Consider the following 7,169-nt stretch of genomic DNA (forward strand, 5'->3'; position numbering starts at 1 on the left):
GACTGTATCAGCATTTCCATTTTACAGATGATGAAACTGAGACTGAGGGAAATTAAGTAGCTTACCCAAGTTCACACAGACCCCTGAAGCCTGGACTGACAGCCCACGGGCAGGCTCTGCTGAGGGCCCACCGTCTGCCCTCCTACCTCCCCAGCCGATGCCCACTCCTGTGCCACAGAGCCAGGGGCTGGGCCCAGGAAGTGTGGAGACAGCACACCCTGGAGGGGTCCAAACGAGCAGAGGAGCCCAATTTTGCAATAACAAAGGAGCCCCGTATGCAATAACAGCCATAGCTGATGTCCACTGAGCACTGACTGTGTGCCCAGACCCTGTTCTAAGCACTTGGCTGCTGACAGGCAGGGCGAGTTGCCTCTCAGAGCCTAAATCTCCCCATCTGTAGAATAGGTGGAAGAATTCCTGCCTCATCCACCTCTCAAGGGTGCGTTGACCATCATAGCACATGTCAGGGAAATGTGCAGCCCCCCTGTACAACACTGTCCCTTCCTGGGGACCTTGTGGTCCTCTGCATCCACTATTCTTTCCCTGGCCTGTCTTTCTGTTCCTCCCTCTCTTCCTTTGCCTCTGTCTCCTACCCCACCCCTCCTGTCTTCCTACCTCCAACCCCTTCCTTCCTCTGCCTTAGCCCCTGTCCTGGACCCTGGACCCCCACTGGACCTCCACTCCCAAACTGAGACAGGGGCACCCACTACTCCTGCAGGACACAGAAGCTTCTAGACTTCCTAGACCAGGTAGGTCAGCAGTTGCTGGTCTTGACCATCCAGAGAAGCCAGGTGAGTCCATCAGAGGAGACGAATGTTGCTCAGACACCCAAGAGAGCCTGCAGTACTTTCTTTGGGGTGTGTTACTAAAATAGATCTCCCTTTCTGTGCTTATCTGGGGACAGAATTGATATTTTGAAAAAGCCCCAAGTTATTGTGATCTGGATGGTGTGTGAGGTGAGCTAGAGGGGACAACTGGGGGTAAGAAACTGAGTGCGACAATAAGGAGAGGCTCTGCTTTTGGTGCCTTGTTGGTCCCGCCAGCTTGCTCCGCAGGCACCCGTGGAGGGTCACCGTGCACCAATGCCTTGCCCGGCTCTGTGAGGGTCGAGAGCCCCAGCCAGCCTTGCCCGTCCTCCAAGGCTCATGTCCAGTGCAGCAGCGCTCTGGAGGGCTCCTGGATTGAGGCAGGAATCCAGCCCCCACTATGGGGAGTGGTTAAGGCTTCTCGAAACAGTTGTCTGCTGCTGGGACACGAAGAATTGAAGTTCAGTGTCAAGGGTAGGCCTGGAGTTCCATCACTGTCTAGCTGTGTAAACCTGATCACGTGACTCTCGGGCTTGGTTTTCTCATGTTTAAAATGGGGATAATTTTCATATTTAATATTAACCTCATAGTGTTAGCATGAGGTTTAAATGACTGAGTCCCAATGGACTTAATGCACTTTAAAAAAAAAGACATTTCTAAAAAGTGATCCATTTCCCAAAAACATTTTAAAGTGAAGCATGAACAGCCTCATAAGCAATTGCACAGGAATCTTACTGCCTTTTGGTAACCCGGGATGGAAAAACTGCATTCCACTTTGTCACTGCTACTCCCGGCTGTGTGCCCTTGGGCAAGACATCTGCCTCTCTGAACCTTAGTGCCTGTTTCTGTCAGATGAACAGAACTTATAGATGTACTAGATGTTTTTAAAGTTCCTGCAGGTTTGACATTATTTCCTCAAGAATCCATTGTCACTGTTTTTTTCCACCGGCCTATGGCAGTGAGGACAGTTAAGCTGTGGCAGAGTCAGGAGAGGGAGCCTCCTTCTCCAAGCAGCCTTGGATCCACAAAAAAATAAAAATAAACAAACAAATAAATAAATAAATACCCAGGTGGGAGAACTCTGGTCTTGAGTCAACTTCTAGAAGGAAACAGGGTCTGTGCCTGCCCTGGAGCCCCAAACCCAAGTGTCCGGAGGCTTCTGCTGCTTGGGCGCGGTAGGGTTGAGTCACTCAGCAGGGGAAAAAAATTGGGAAAATATTCCCTTTGTCCTCCTCCCTTCCTCCTCCTGGAGCTCACGAGCAGCGAGGCTGAGCAGGATCAAAGGCTTCCACCGACGCTGGCGTGTTTGATCACGGGCAAGCTGCTGGGCTGCCGCTGTGGAATGGCGCGATCGGAGCGCTTGCACACCCAGGCACACATGCACTCCCTGCCCAGCACCTTACAGTGGCTTTCATGAGCCCCTCACAAAGCTACAGCCCTTTAAATAGGGGTCACATCCTTCCACGTTGGGGAAAAAAGCATTAATAATCTGCCCTGGGCACTCAGTAATGATTGTGAGTAACCGTGAGCCAGGGTACACCAGAGCCCCGCAACTTGAAAGGGAACATTTCCCAAAGGGAGGTGATAGGTCTTGATAATTGTTATAATAACAGCTCAGCGGGCCTGGGTTGGCTCCTTTCATCCCATGAAGTCATAAAGGGCTTTCTCCACCAGAGAAAGGATGGGGCCTCCACCCACCACGAGCACCCTCTTGCCTGTATTCACCCAGCTGGGGATCTGCCCAGCTGTGATTTCTGAGCTGGGGAAACTTCAAGAGTGTTAAAACAAGGTGAGCTAATTATGCCTGTGTGCGCCATCCTCCTGGGATGGGAGTGGAATTTCCACTTGTCAAGTAAGTTGTGGGATCCTTTGCCAGGAAGCCTGTCCCAATGCCTTGGCCCGGTTTCCCATCCCGTCCCGCACTCAAACTTGGATTCTGCAGTGTAGTTAATGCTGTATTTGCCGCGTGAGTGGCCGCCAAATGCACGGCTGATTTATTTTACTCTTCTCTTCGGGTGTGTTTACACTTGAAAAGTTGACAGTTGTGTCTTGAGGGTTGAAGCATTAACACGACTCTGATTTATCTCACAAGGCCAGTAGCCAAAGGGTAGGCTGGCAATTGGACTGCCAACAATGGGCCCTGCAGATGGTGTCCAGATCACTCACAGATTGAAGTCTCCTCGTTCCTTACCTATTTGGTTTCTTTTAAGTTGGTCTGAGATGGTGCAATCACAAGAACATGGGCTATGGTGCCAACTTGAGGCCACAGCACTGTGGTACTTCCCTTGCCTGGCTCATTCTCCTGCAGAGGAGGTGGCCACATTCTGGGTCACCAGGCTTGTTAGACAATAGTATTCATCTGTACTTTGCCCCAGCCGCTGCTCCTTTTGAAGCTGCCTGGCCTACATCTAGCATCCGCCCAGCCCTCACGTCTGGCTGGGGTCCCCTCCTCCTCCTGCCGCAAAGGCACCTCTGGGGTCTGCAGTCCCAGGATCACTGCCCCGGCTGAGCAGCCGTGGTCTTCCATGTGAACCTAGTGGCTTTCCTGCAAATCTTGGTGTTCAATGTTCAACCCTTTGTCAAATGCCAGGCTCACATTTAGAATTTGGAAACCTGGCCCCTTTATTTTATTCCATACCAAACTTTACCACATACATAGATGCCTTGTAGCACCTCAGATGTTCATGAAATTACTGTAGACTTTGATTTGTTTCATGTTTAAGTTCTGTTTCATCTGACTGCACAGACCTGGGCATACAAACAGTTCCTGGGAAATGCGGCTGAGACCAAAGTGGAGTATATTCGAAGATGGTCAAGTTTGTAGAGAGCTTAGGAACATGGGTTCAAATTCCAACCCTACCACTTGCTGTGTCATTTGGGGGCAAATTATTTGCCTTTGCTTTTTTCTTTGAGACAGAGTCTCACTCTTTTGCCCGGGCTAGAGTGCCATGGCGTCAGCCTAGCTCACAGCAACCTCAAACTCCTGGGCTCAAGCGATCCGTCTGCCTCAGCCTCCAGAGTAGCTGGAACTACAGGCATGCGCCACCATGCCCGGCTAATTTTTTCTATATATTTTTAGTTGTCCGGCTAATTTCTTTCTATTTTTAGTAGAGACGGAGGTCTCGCTCTTGCTCAGGCTGGTCTCGAACTCCTGACCTCGAGTGTTCCACCCGCCTCGGCCTTCCAGAGAGCTAGGATTACAGGCGTGAGCCACCACGCCTGGCTTGCCTTTGCTTTTTAGTTTCTTCAATTATAGAATAGGGAGAATAGTACTTCATAGGATTGTGTAAGGATTAAATGAGTTGATATATAAAGAACATTTTGAACAGTGCCCAGAAAAATAGAATGTCAGATGCTGTTGTAGTAATTATTATTTGTATTATTGTGAAAGTAGCAGAGGGGCTAAACTCTGACTTTTCCAAATCTCATTTCCTGGAACCAAAGAATCCATAATTCACAGGTGTGGAGCGGGATACAACAGCTAGCACACAAGGATCTTGTTAAAAGTCTTCAGGGCAAAGGATTCTAAGACTATACTCAACTCTTACAAGAACTTCAAACTTTCCCTCTCAGGAAGTTCCCCCTTAGGTCAGACTTCTAGCCCGCATGCTGCATCCAAATCACATCTCTGTGCCTCCCTTATGCTCAATGCAGAGGAGGAGGATGGTCTGGTTTCCCAGGCTATGAGCTATCCCAGTGACCAGAGCACAAAAGATGGGGAGATGCCAGGGCAGTCCCTGGGCATGCCAGCCTTCCAGCCCAATATCTGTGGTCCTGATTCCTTGGACCCAGCCCTTAGAACAAGAGTAGCCACTCGAAACCCAGATGGAGTGTTCATAAAGGCTTTGCATGCAAATCCTCACTGTATCACTCCCCAACCCCAACCCCAAGGCAGCCTCTGACCACAAGGGCCTCACAGCTGTTCCTCTAACGTGGCTTTCATCCTGTCACTTATGGCTTAAGGAGTTATGTTTCCCCACTGCCAATTCATGGCCCATGAAGATGCCACTGCCGAGGGTGTCCTTTTTCCTCTATGTCAACTTCTATCCACCCTTCAAGGCTCAGATCAGATGCCACCTTCACGAGGAAGGCTTCTCTGGCCCCTTCGGTCCACATGGCTCTCTGAATTCCTCTGGCCCTTGGAGTGAATATGAAGTGGGCCGAAGGTTGGTAGGGCCCATCCCGACCTCTCACTGTGTTCTCCTGTGATGGCTGCAATCTAGCCACGGTGAGGTGACACAGTGTGTTGAAGTCTCTTCAGAGGCCAAGAAACAGACCTGCTTTGCTCCTTGCGGAGCTCAGGGTGCTCCCTTGTGGGAGGCTGTGATGGAGCCTTGGCCATTCTTGCTTCTGGAGGGCCGGGGGAAATCCTGGACCTCGCTTTGAACTTGCCACAGGATGCTCACAGGATTTGAAGCTTAAGACTGGGACAGAAGAGGACAGGCTGGCCTCTGTCAGTGTTGAATTTGGAGGTCAAGTGCCAAGAGAAAGCTATTTGGGAAACACTGAGGTCTCAGTAAAGACTCCTTGGCAGCTGACGCATTGCATCTGCCGTCCTGGTTCTCTTTGGATCTCTCTTTGTTCTTGCTTTTGTCTCTTGGTCTCTGGGCTGCTATTTCTCTGTTTTCTGCTTAAGACAGGCTCAAAAAGACACCTAGATGAATAATTCTCCCGTAGTAACCAGGTGAGTACATAGACACGGCTTTGCACAGAGTGTTCTGCCACCGTGTGCCACCAGACCCCCATTATGTAAATGTATCAGCTCATGGTCAGGGCAAAAGATTGGTCTGCTGACTCCTAGGTATACATTTTCCGGGTCGTCACTGGCAAATTCCTGCCAGCGTCAGCCATAAACTGATCTTGAAACACCACCCTGCCGCCATTCTTCCCTCACATTCTGGATTACGCTGTAACAAGCACTCCTGGCTCAGAGGTTATTTTCTGTCTGGGATTATCTATCTCATAACTAAAAAAGAGAAAATAAATTTCTCTCGGAAGAGGGAAATCAGGGGTGGGAGTGAGGTCCAAGAGAGGAAATGGCTGTGTCCCTCTTCAAGGGTGGCAGGGCCCCCAGCCAGGGATGTCCTCTGACTTCCTAGGTGGCCAATGGAGAGAAGCAACCACGTTAGGTCACCGTGCAGGATGGTGGGACACAGGGCAGGGCCTCAGCGTGGATAAACCCAAGGTCAAAGTTCAGGAGAGGCACATCCAGGTCCAGATTGCCACAGTCTAGGGAGGACTCTGGTCCGATCCAGGCATCTCGCATTTGCTTCCTGGCTGGACACACCTTGTCTCTCTCTCTCTCTCTCTGGGGATCATCCTTCTGCCGGAGGAGTTTTCGTACACAATGGTTGGCAGACTTTGGCATTTATTTTCATCACTGTTTTTAAGGTGAATGGCATTTGTCACATTCTTTCCTGGTTGGCTTTGATGTGGGGTGATTTCCCATTCCCTAATGACAGATGAGGCGCTGGCCAGCTAACACCCATCACCTCTGGGCGGCTGAGCTACCCCGCCAGGTCTGGTTCCCACAGCGCCTGCTTGTTTAGCCTATCTGTTTCAGGGACCTTAATTAAGATCCTCTTTAATGATGGAGAGGAACTTCTCCGGTGATTACCTCCTCACTTTTACAGCTCTCTCAGGCTCTTTCTCCCTCCCTCCTCCTCCTCGACTCCCACAGTCTCCAGCCCTCACCCTGATAGAGTTGGGCACAGGACCTGGCTTCTTGGGAGGGCCTTGGGGGTCCAGGTGGAGAACTTCTTCCCAGACAGCCCAGCGACGCTCAAGCGCACCGCAATAATAACATACAAGAGCATTTTAGAGCCTGTGCCCTAAACAAATTGTAAAACTAAAGAGTGGCACAGTGCCCGGCAAACAAAGAAACTCAGTGTTTATCTGATGGGTGAAATGAATAAAAAGATTAGTGTATGGGTAAGGATGCAACACAAAATATTGACGTTTGGGGCAGGACACTTCTGAATGCTGGACCGGAAGCAGTCTTAGACCGCCAGCTTCTCTTCATAAGCTAGGCACTTGTATCCATCAATGCAAAGATGTGGGATACGGTCATGAGGGGTGTGTGGGGGCCAAAGCATGTGTAGAGGAGAAAGCCTGGGCCCAGGCCCTTGCAATCCCTGCTTCTGCTGTAGCTCTGCCCTGACCTCACTTCTCTGGCCTCAGTTTTCTAGTCTGCAAAATTGGAATATTAATCTCAGTGATACAGGTAAGTCGTGGGGTGGCGGTGAGACCCTGTGTGTAAAAATTCTCAGCAAGAGCCATTTGAGGCTGAATCAAGTTAAAGGTGAGCCTGAGCTTTTTCAGCTGGAGGAAGAAGGGGCTGGATGTTCTAGGACTGCAGGGCCT

The sequence above is a fragment of the Propithecus coquereli genome, unplaced genomic scaffold (assembly GCF_000956105.1).
Source record: "Propithecus coquereli isolate 6110/MARCELLA unplaced genomic scaffold, Pcoq_1.0 Scaffold243, whole genome shotgun sequence".
Classification (NCBI taxonomy): Eukaryota; Metazoa; Chordata; class Mammalia; order Primates; family Indriidae; genus Propithecus; species Propithecus coquereli.